Source organism: Sminthopsis crassicaudata, chromosome 1 (assembly GCF_048593235.1).
Source record: "Sminthopsis crassicaudata isolate SCR6 chromosome 1, ASM4859323v1, whole genome shotgun sequence".
Taxonomy (NCBI): domain Eukaryota; kingdom Metazoa; phylum Chordata; class Mammalia; order Dasyuromorphia; family Dasyuridae; genus Sminthopsis; species Sminthopsis crassicaudata.
In genome coordinates, this window is record NC_133617.1 from 19,454,691 (window position 1) to 19,462,331 (window position 7,641).

Sequence of the window (7,641 nt, forward strand, 5' to 3'; positions counted from 1 at the left end):
GGAAGATAAGGAGGATGACCCTGAGGACAGACTTCATAGTGAACAGATGACCAGGAAGTTAAGCAGAAGCCTGGTTCTTGGTAAAATTAGGCTAAAACTCAATGCTGCCTCAGATACCTGGTCAAGTCACTTTAACTTCTCTCTGCCTCCTTTTCTTCATCTGTAAAATGGAGATAATAATGGCATTTACTTCTCAGGGTTGTTGTGAAGATCAAGTCAAATTAAATCTCAGACTTTTTATACCTTCAACTGATATCAGTTGAAGGTATAAAAAGTCTGAGATTTAATTGATATATTTATAATTTATATATATATATATGTATATATATATATATATATAATTTATTTATTAATTGGTGATTATTGTTAAATTTCATCCAGACTTCAAAGAATAATTTGAATACATCCTAGTAGAAAGAACAAAGGTCTTAAAAAGTCAGGAGGCATGAATATAAGGTTATATCCATTGGGTGAATCCCTCACCTTTTCCAAGGCTCAGTTGTAAAATAGGAAAATAAAATAGGAAGCCCAGATTATGCAATTTAGAGGGATCCTTCCCATTCTAAACTCTTTGTTCAATGACTTGTTAGCTCTGACTGTCTGTGAATTTGAAGCTGAATGTTATTTCCTGATTCTTGAGAATGAAAGTGAAGCTTTAAGGACACAGGTGGTGTTTCCATCACTACTGCCCATCAAAATTAAAGTCTAGAGGAGAACAAGGCAGTTGGGGGAAGCAAGAAAGATGGATAAGAAAAAGGTGCCTCAGAATTGAACTTGGATTTCTGGACTGTGGCTTAAAATGAACAGTGACGGGGCCCTGGCCAGAGATGGAGTGTACTAAATCAAAGTCAATTAGAATGCATTTGCCTGGAGTTTTGCAAATCTAAGCAAAAGGATTTTAAATGGAAAAAAGAGCACTATATACACTAAGAGAAGCTACAATAGAGGAAAAAGAATATTATTTGAGATGCCCCCAAATTCGAAGTATTGACATAAAGGAATCCTTCGCATGTGTGTGTGTGTGTGTGTGTGTGTGTGTGTGTGTGTGTGTGTAATAGGAAGAATAAAAGAAGAATAAAAAAGGATATGAAATTAAAAGAATACTTAATCCAAGTCCTCTCAACTACTTTCTTATTAAGTCAGCAACTATTTTTAAATGATAGTTTTTTATTTTCAAAATATATGCAAAGACAGTTTTCAACATTTACCCTTGCAAAACCTTGGGTTCCAAATTTTCCCTCCTCTGTTCCTCTCACCTCCTCCCCTAGATAGCAAGTAATGGAACCCTTTTTTAATATCATAAAAAAAAATCTATTTAAAACTGAAAGTAAGTCTCCTATACAATAGACATACACCTTTTTTTTTTTTTGATCTGATTTTTTTTTTGTGCAGCAAGAGAACTGTATAACTATGTATATATATATTGGATTTAACATATCTATCTCTATCTCTATCTATCTATCTATCTATCTATCTATCTATCTATCTATCTATCTATCTATCTATCTATCTATATCTCTCTCTCTCTCTCTATCTCTATCTATCTATCTATCTATCTATCTATCTATCTATCTATCTATCTATCTACCTATCTATTTCCCCCCCCTGAGGCTGGGGGTAAGTGACTTGCCCAGGGTCACACAGCTAGGAAGTGTTAAGTGTCTGAGAGCACATTTGAACTCAGGTCCTCCTGAATTCAAGGCTGGTGCTCTGTCCATTGCGCCCCCTAGCTGCCCCCGGTTTAACATATATTTTAACACATTTAACATGCATTAAACTACCTGCTCTCTAGGGGAGGGGATAGAGATAAGGGGGGGAATTTGGAGCACAAGGTTTTGCAAGGGTCAATGTTGAAAAATTACCCATGCATATGTTTTGTAAATAAAAAGCTTTAATAAAATACATTTAAAAAAAAGAAAAGGAGGTGCTAGTTACTGTATCCTCTGCCCTGGTTATGTCCCATCAGAAAGAGAGAGGGAAGTGGGGAGGGTTTAGTCAGCTATAAGGACAATAGAAATGAGTAATGCGACCCCCCCCAAATCCATGGGACCTGAGGCTTATTAAGACAGACATAATATCTAGGGAAAAGGAAGTGCTGGTTCCTGTATCCTCTGCCCTGACTACGTCCCACTGGGAATATTGAATTAATTCTGGAAGAAGATATAGTTTGGGAAGGGCACATATAAGCCGGGGAGGTCCAGAAGGCCCCCATGATGAAGCTGTCTGTGCCATGTGCAGATCAGGTCTGTGGAGAAGCTAGCTCCAGGATCAGGGAACCCATCGTCTCCCTGGTCTATGTCTTAGGCAACCCTGGCTCTAGGGCCCTGTCCAGAAGGGATAGTGATGAAGAGCTTCCCAGGGAGGGTGACGGGACCCTAAGAGGAGCTGCCAAGGGAAGAGAAGACTGGGGTGCGATGGGAGGGGCAGTTCCCTTCAGTGGTCTGAAGGATTATGGGATTGAAGAAGGGAACAGGATTAGCTTTTCCCATTTAGCCGAGCCTGGCCACTGGGGGAGAAGTGAGGAAGATGAGGATCTGGGCCGGGAGTTGGGACACCCTCCCCGCTAATGAGCTGCTCCAGAGTGGAGCGGGCTGCCCTGCGGGTGCCGGGAGAGACCTCCGAGGCTGCAGGACCCCTGGATGGACTGGTGCTGCAGGGGGCGCTCTTGGTCAGGGCTGGTTGGACTGGATCCCTCTAAGGGCCATCCCTTCTAGCTCGGGATGCCCGGGTATCCCGTGTGGTGGTCTGTGCAGACCGCCAGAGGGCACTCGCTGCCCTGCCTGGGGTCTTCAGATTGGCAATAAGCTTCCTTGAAGCTCCTGGCTTTCTGGGTCAGCCCGACTCACCTTCTCGGCCGCCCGCAGAGGCAGCTCACCAGGGGAAAAGGGACCGGAATCGGGAAGAGGCAGGGCCGCCCCAGACCCCCAGCTCGTCCACTGACCCCAAGGGGGGCAAGCTTAAGTTCCTCCCCGAAACCTGTTTCCGCGATTGTGCAAAGAGATCGGGTGATCCCTAGGGGTCCCCAGCTCTCTGTTCTAAGGTCTTCACACGTGGGAACAACTAGAGAATCTGGGGGCCTTCTATTTGTGTAGGAAGGATCTGGGGGTCTTCTATTTGTGGAGGGAGGATCTGGGGGTCTTCTATTTGTGGAGGGAGGATCTGGGGGTCTTCTATTTGTGGAGGGAGGATCTGGGGGTGTTCTATTTGTGGAGGGAGGATCTGGGGGTGTTCTATTTGTGGAGGGAGGATCTGGGGGTGTTATATTTGTAGAGGGAGGATCTGGGGGTGTTCTACTTGTGGAGGGAGGATTTGGGGATGTTCTATTTGTGGAGGGAGGATCTGGGGGTGTTATATTTGTAGAGGAAGGATCTGGGGGTGTTCTACTTGTGGAGGGAGGATTTGGGGATGTTCTATTTGTGGGGGGGATCTGAGAGTCTTCTAATGTAGGGAGGATCTGGGGGTGTTCTATTTGTGGAAGGAGGATTTTGGGGTCTTCTATTTGTAGAGGGAGGATCTGGGGGTGTTCTATTTGTGGAGGGAGGATCTGGGGGTGTTCTACTTGTGGAGGGAGGATTTGGGGATGTTCTATTTGTGGAGGGAGGATTTGGGGGTCTTCAATTTGTAGAGGAAGGATCTGGGGGTGTTCTACTTGTGGAGGGAGGATTTGGGGATGTTCTATTTGTGGAGGGAGGATTTGGGGGTCTTCAATTTGTAGAGGGAGGATCTGGGGGTGTTCTATTTGTGGAGGGAGGATTTGGGGATGTTCTATTTGTGGGGGGGATCTGAGAGTCTTCTAATGTAGGGAGGATCTGGGGGTGTTCTATTTGTGGAAGGAGGATTTTGGGGTCTTCTATTTGTAGAGGGAGGATCTGGGGGTGTTCTATTTGTGGAGGGAGGATCTGGGGGTGTTCTACTTGTGGAGGGAGGATTTGGGGATGTTCTATTTGTGGGGGGGATCTGAGAGTCTTCTAATGTAGGGAGGATCTGGGGGTGTTCTATTTGTGGAGGGAGGATCTGGGGGTGTTTTATTTGTGGAGGGAGGATCTGGGGGTGTTATATTTGTAGAGGAAGGATCTGGGGGTGTTCTACTTGTGGAGGGAGGATTTGGGGATGTTCTATTTGTGGAGGGAGGATTTGGGGGTCTTCAATTTGTAGAGGGAGGATCTGGGGGTGTTCTATTTGTGGAGGGAGGATTTGGGGATGTTCTATTTGTGGGGGGGATCTGAGAGTCTTCTAATGTAGGGAGGATCTGGGGGTGTTCTATTTGTGGAAGGAGGATTTTGGGGTCTTCTATTTGTAGAGGGAGGATCTGGGGGTGTTCTATTTGTGGAGGGAGGATTTGGGGGTGTTCTACTTGTGGAGGGAGGATTTGGGGATGTTCTATTTGTGGGGGGGATCTGAGAGTCTTCTAATGTAGGGAGGATCTGGGGGTGTTCTATTTGTGGAGGGAGGATCTGGGGGTGTTTTATTTGTGGAGTGAGGATCTGGGGGTGTTATATTTGTAGAGGAAGGATCTGGGGGTGTTCTACTTGTGGAGGGAGGATTTGGGGATGTTCTATTTGTGGAGGGAGGATTTGGGGGTCTTCAATTTGTAGAGGAAGGATCTGGGGGTGTTCTACTTGTGGAGGGAGGATTTGGGGATGTTCTATTTGTGGAGGGAGGATTTGGGGGTCTTCAATTTGTAGAGGGAGGATCTGGGGGTGTTCTATTTGTGGAGGGAGGATTTGGGGATGTTCTATTTGTGGGGGGGATCTGAGAGTCTTCTAATGTAGGGAGGATCTGGGGGTGTTCTATTTGTGGAAGGAGGATTTTGGGGTCTTCTATTTGTAGAGGGAGGATCTGGGGGTGTTCTATTTGTGGAGGGAGGATTTGGGGATGTTCTATTTGTGGGGGGGATCTGAGAGTCTTCTAATGTAGGGAGGATCTGGGGGTGTTCTATTTGTGGAAGGAGGATTTTGGGGTCTTCTATTTGTAGAGGGAGGATCTGGGGGTGTTCTATTTGTGGAGGGAGCTGTCACTCTGGAAGAGCCGAGGAAGCCAGACTCTGGAGGACGCTAGATCTCTGCACTGTTTAGCTCCTTGCCGAATCCTGCCAGCAGTGCCATCTTCAGGGTGGGGGAGAATGTGCGTGGAGGGGGCAGGAGGAGTGTCTTCCCACCTTGAGACTCTTCCCCTAGTTCATTCACCATTCTCTGGAACTAGAGGAGGGAGACACTCGAGGTGCCACCTTGCTTCCATGCTGAAAGGGACACGCTTTTCTTTCTCATCCCTCACTTCTTCTAGGTGGCCCAATGATGTGGGAGTCAAGAAGTCCTGACTTCAAATAGACATTTCCTGGCCCTTGGCCAGTCATTTAATCTCTTTCTGACTCAGTTTTCTCATATGGAAAATGGGAGGAATAACAGCATCTATCTCCGAGAGTGGTTGTGAGAATAAAACAAAATAATATTTGTAAAGCACTCTGTAAACCTTAAAGTATCATCTAAATGTCATTATTATTTCCTTTTTCCTCCTCATCCTTTGGTAGGATGAAAAGACTGACCCTCCTTAAGTCCAGTGCCTTTCCTCTGTTTACCATTCCCTGTTTATTACAGATAGGGCTTGCTGTGTATATATTTGCTCGCATGTTGTCTCCTCCAGTGAATCGCAAGCTTCCTGGAAAGATTTACACGAACTGATGCTAAGTGAAGCGAGCAGAACCAAGAGAACATCGTACACGGCAACAATAAGATTATGCCATGATCAGCTGTGATTTTTCAACAATGAAGAGATTCAGTTCAATTCCAATAGACTTGGGATGGGAAGAATCATCCACATTCAGAGAGAGAACTATGGAGACTGAATGTGCATCAAAGTAGAGTATTTTTACTTTTTTGTTTTTGTTTTTTTTGCTTGTTTTTTTTTTCTTTCTTAGATTTTTTTCCCCTTTGGATCTGATTTTTCTCATGCAGCCTAATGAAAATGGAAATACGTGTAGAAGAACTGCACGTGTTTAACCTATATTCGATTGCTTGCTGTCTTGGAGAAGGGAGAGGAGGGAATAGAGGGAGAAAATTTTGGAACTCAAGGTTTTGCAAAGGTAAATGTTGAAAACTATCTTTGCATGTATTTGGAAAAATAAAATACTACTAAATTGTAAGCTTAGCAAAGAGCCGGACACATAGTAGGTGCTTAATTCCATTCCCTTAACAAAAGTTTATCACTTGCTAGATCGAGGATTCAGAAGACCTAGATTTTAAGTCCTGTTTAACTCTGGGTAAGTCAGTTATCGTCTCTAGGATCCTATCAAATTGAGGGGCTGGATCAGATGCCCTCTCAGGTCCCTGTTGGCTCCGACTCCTAGAATCCTCTCCCTTCTCCCTCACTCCCACTTCCTCTCCTTCTCCTTCATGCTCTCTTCTCCTTCTCCCTCCTCGCCTCCATGGCCTGTCTAGGACGGGTGCCAAAGCTGGCCAGCAGTGGAGCCCACTTAAGAACCTCTCCCCCGTCCCTTCTGCTTTGTTTAGATAACAGGGACATGTTTATGGAAGGAGACTAGAGCTTTGCTGACAAGCTTTTAGTGGGAAATCCGTCTTCTTCCCGAGCACGGCTGTTGCTTTTGGCCCCTAGCCCATCTCTCCATTCCTTCTTAAGAGGGCCATTTCACTGGATCAAAAGAGGCCCCAGACCTGAAGCTGATTCTGCAGCATCGATGATCTGGGGACAGCTAGTGCCTCCAGCCCTGGAGCCTGACTTCTGCTGATGTGAAGGCTCTGGATTCAAGTCCTGGGTCTTTGGCTTCCTATCTTATAACCTTGTGAGCAAGTCACTTCATGGACTCTTTGGGCCTCAGTTTCCCCATCTGTAAATTGAGTGGGGGTGGGCTGCAAGACCACTGAGGTCCCTTCTAGACCTAGTGATCCCCTGTAATGGGGAAAACACTCAACTGGGAATGCTACTTATATAGAGCAAGCGGATTCCTCTTTCTGGGACTTCTTTATCCCTTCTGTAAGAAATGAGTGGGGGGTATGGTCTTAGATGAGCTATGAGGACCTTTGTCCAAATGACCATAATTGTAAGGGTCTTTCATTTTACATATAGGGAAACTGAGGCCCAGGGAGTTGAGCATTAGAGCCAACTTCAGAGTCAGGAAAATCTGGATTCAAGTTCTGTTCTAACTCATAATGGCTGTGGCCCCAGGAGACCCCAAGAAACTCCCCAGGACTGAGTTACAGAATTGCCATTTGCAGGAAGAGGGAGTTCTCTGATGAGAAGTTCTATAACTCCAAGGAAATTATTGGGCTGTGGTTTAAAACAAAAGATATTTTGTATTTCTGGATCCTTGCTGTGTCCAAATGGAAGGGCAAGGAGAGCAGAAACTGATTCATTTATATCTTTGTAGCCCCAGCTCCTAGCACCGAGTCTGGCAAATTGCACTTATGAAATGATTGTACATTGTTGGTGGAATGGAAGCTCCTCGAGGGCAGGGCCGGTTTTCACTTTGGCCTCTGTATCGCGGGCCCCTTGCACACATGCTCAATAAATACACAAGGATTGATTAACTGTATGTGTACCCTATGAATCCCCCTTAGAATAGAAACTTCTTGAGGGCAGGGGGTATTTCACTTTTGCCTTTGGTCCCCAGCTCCGGCCACAGTGATT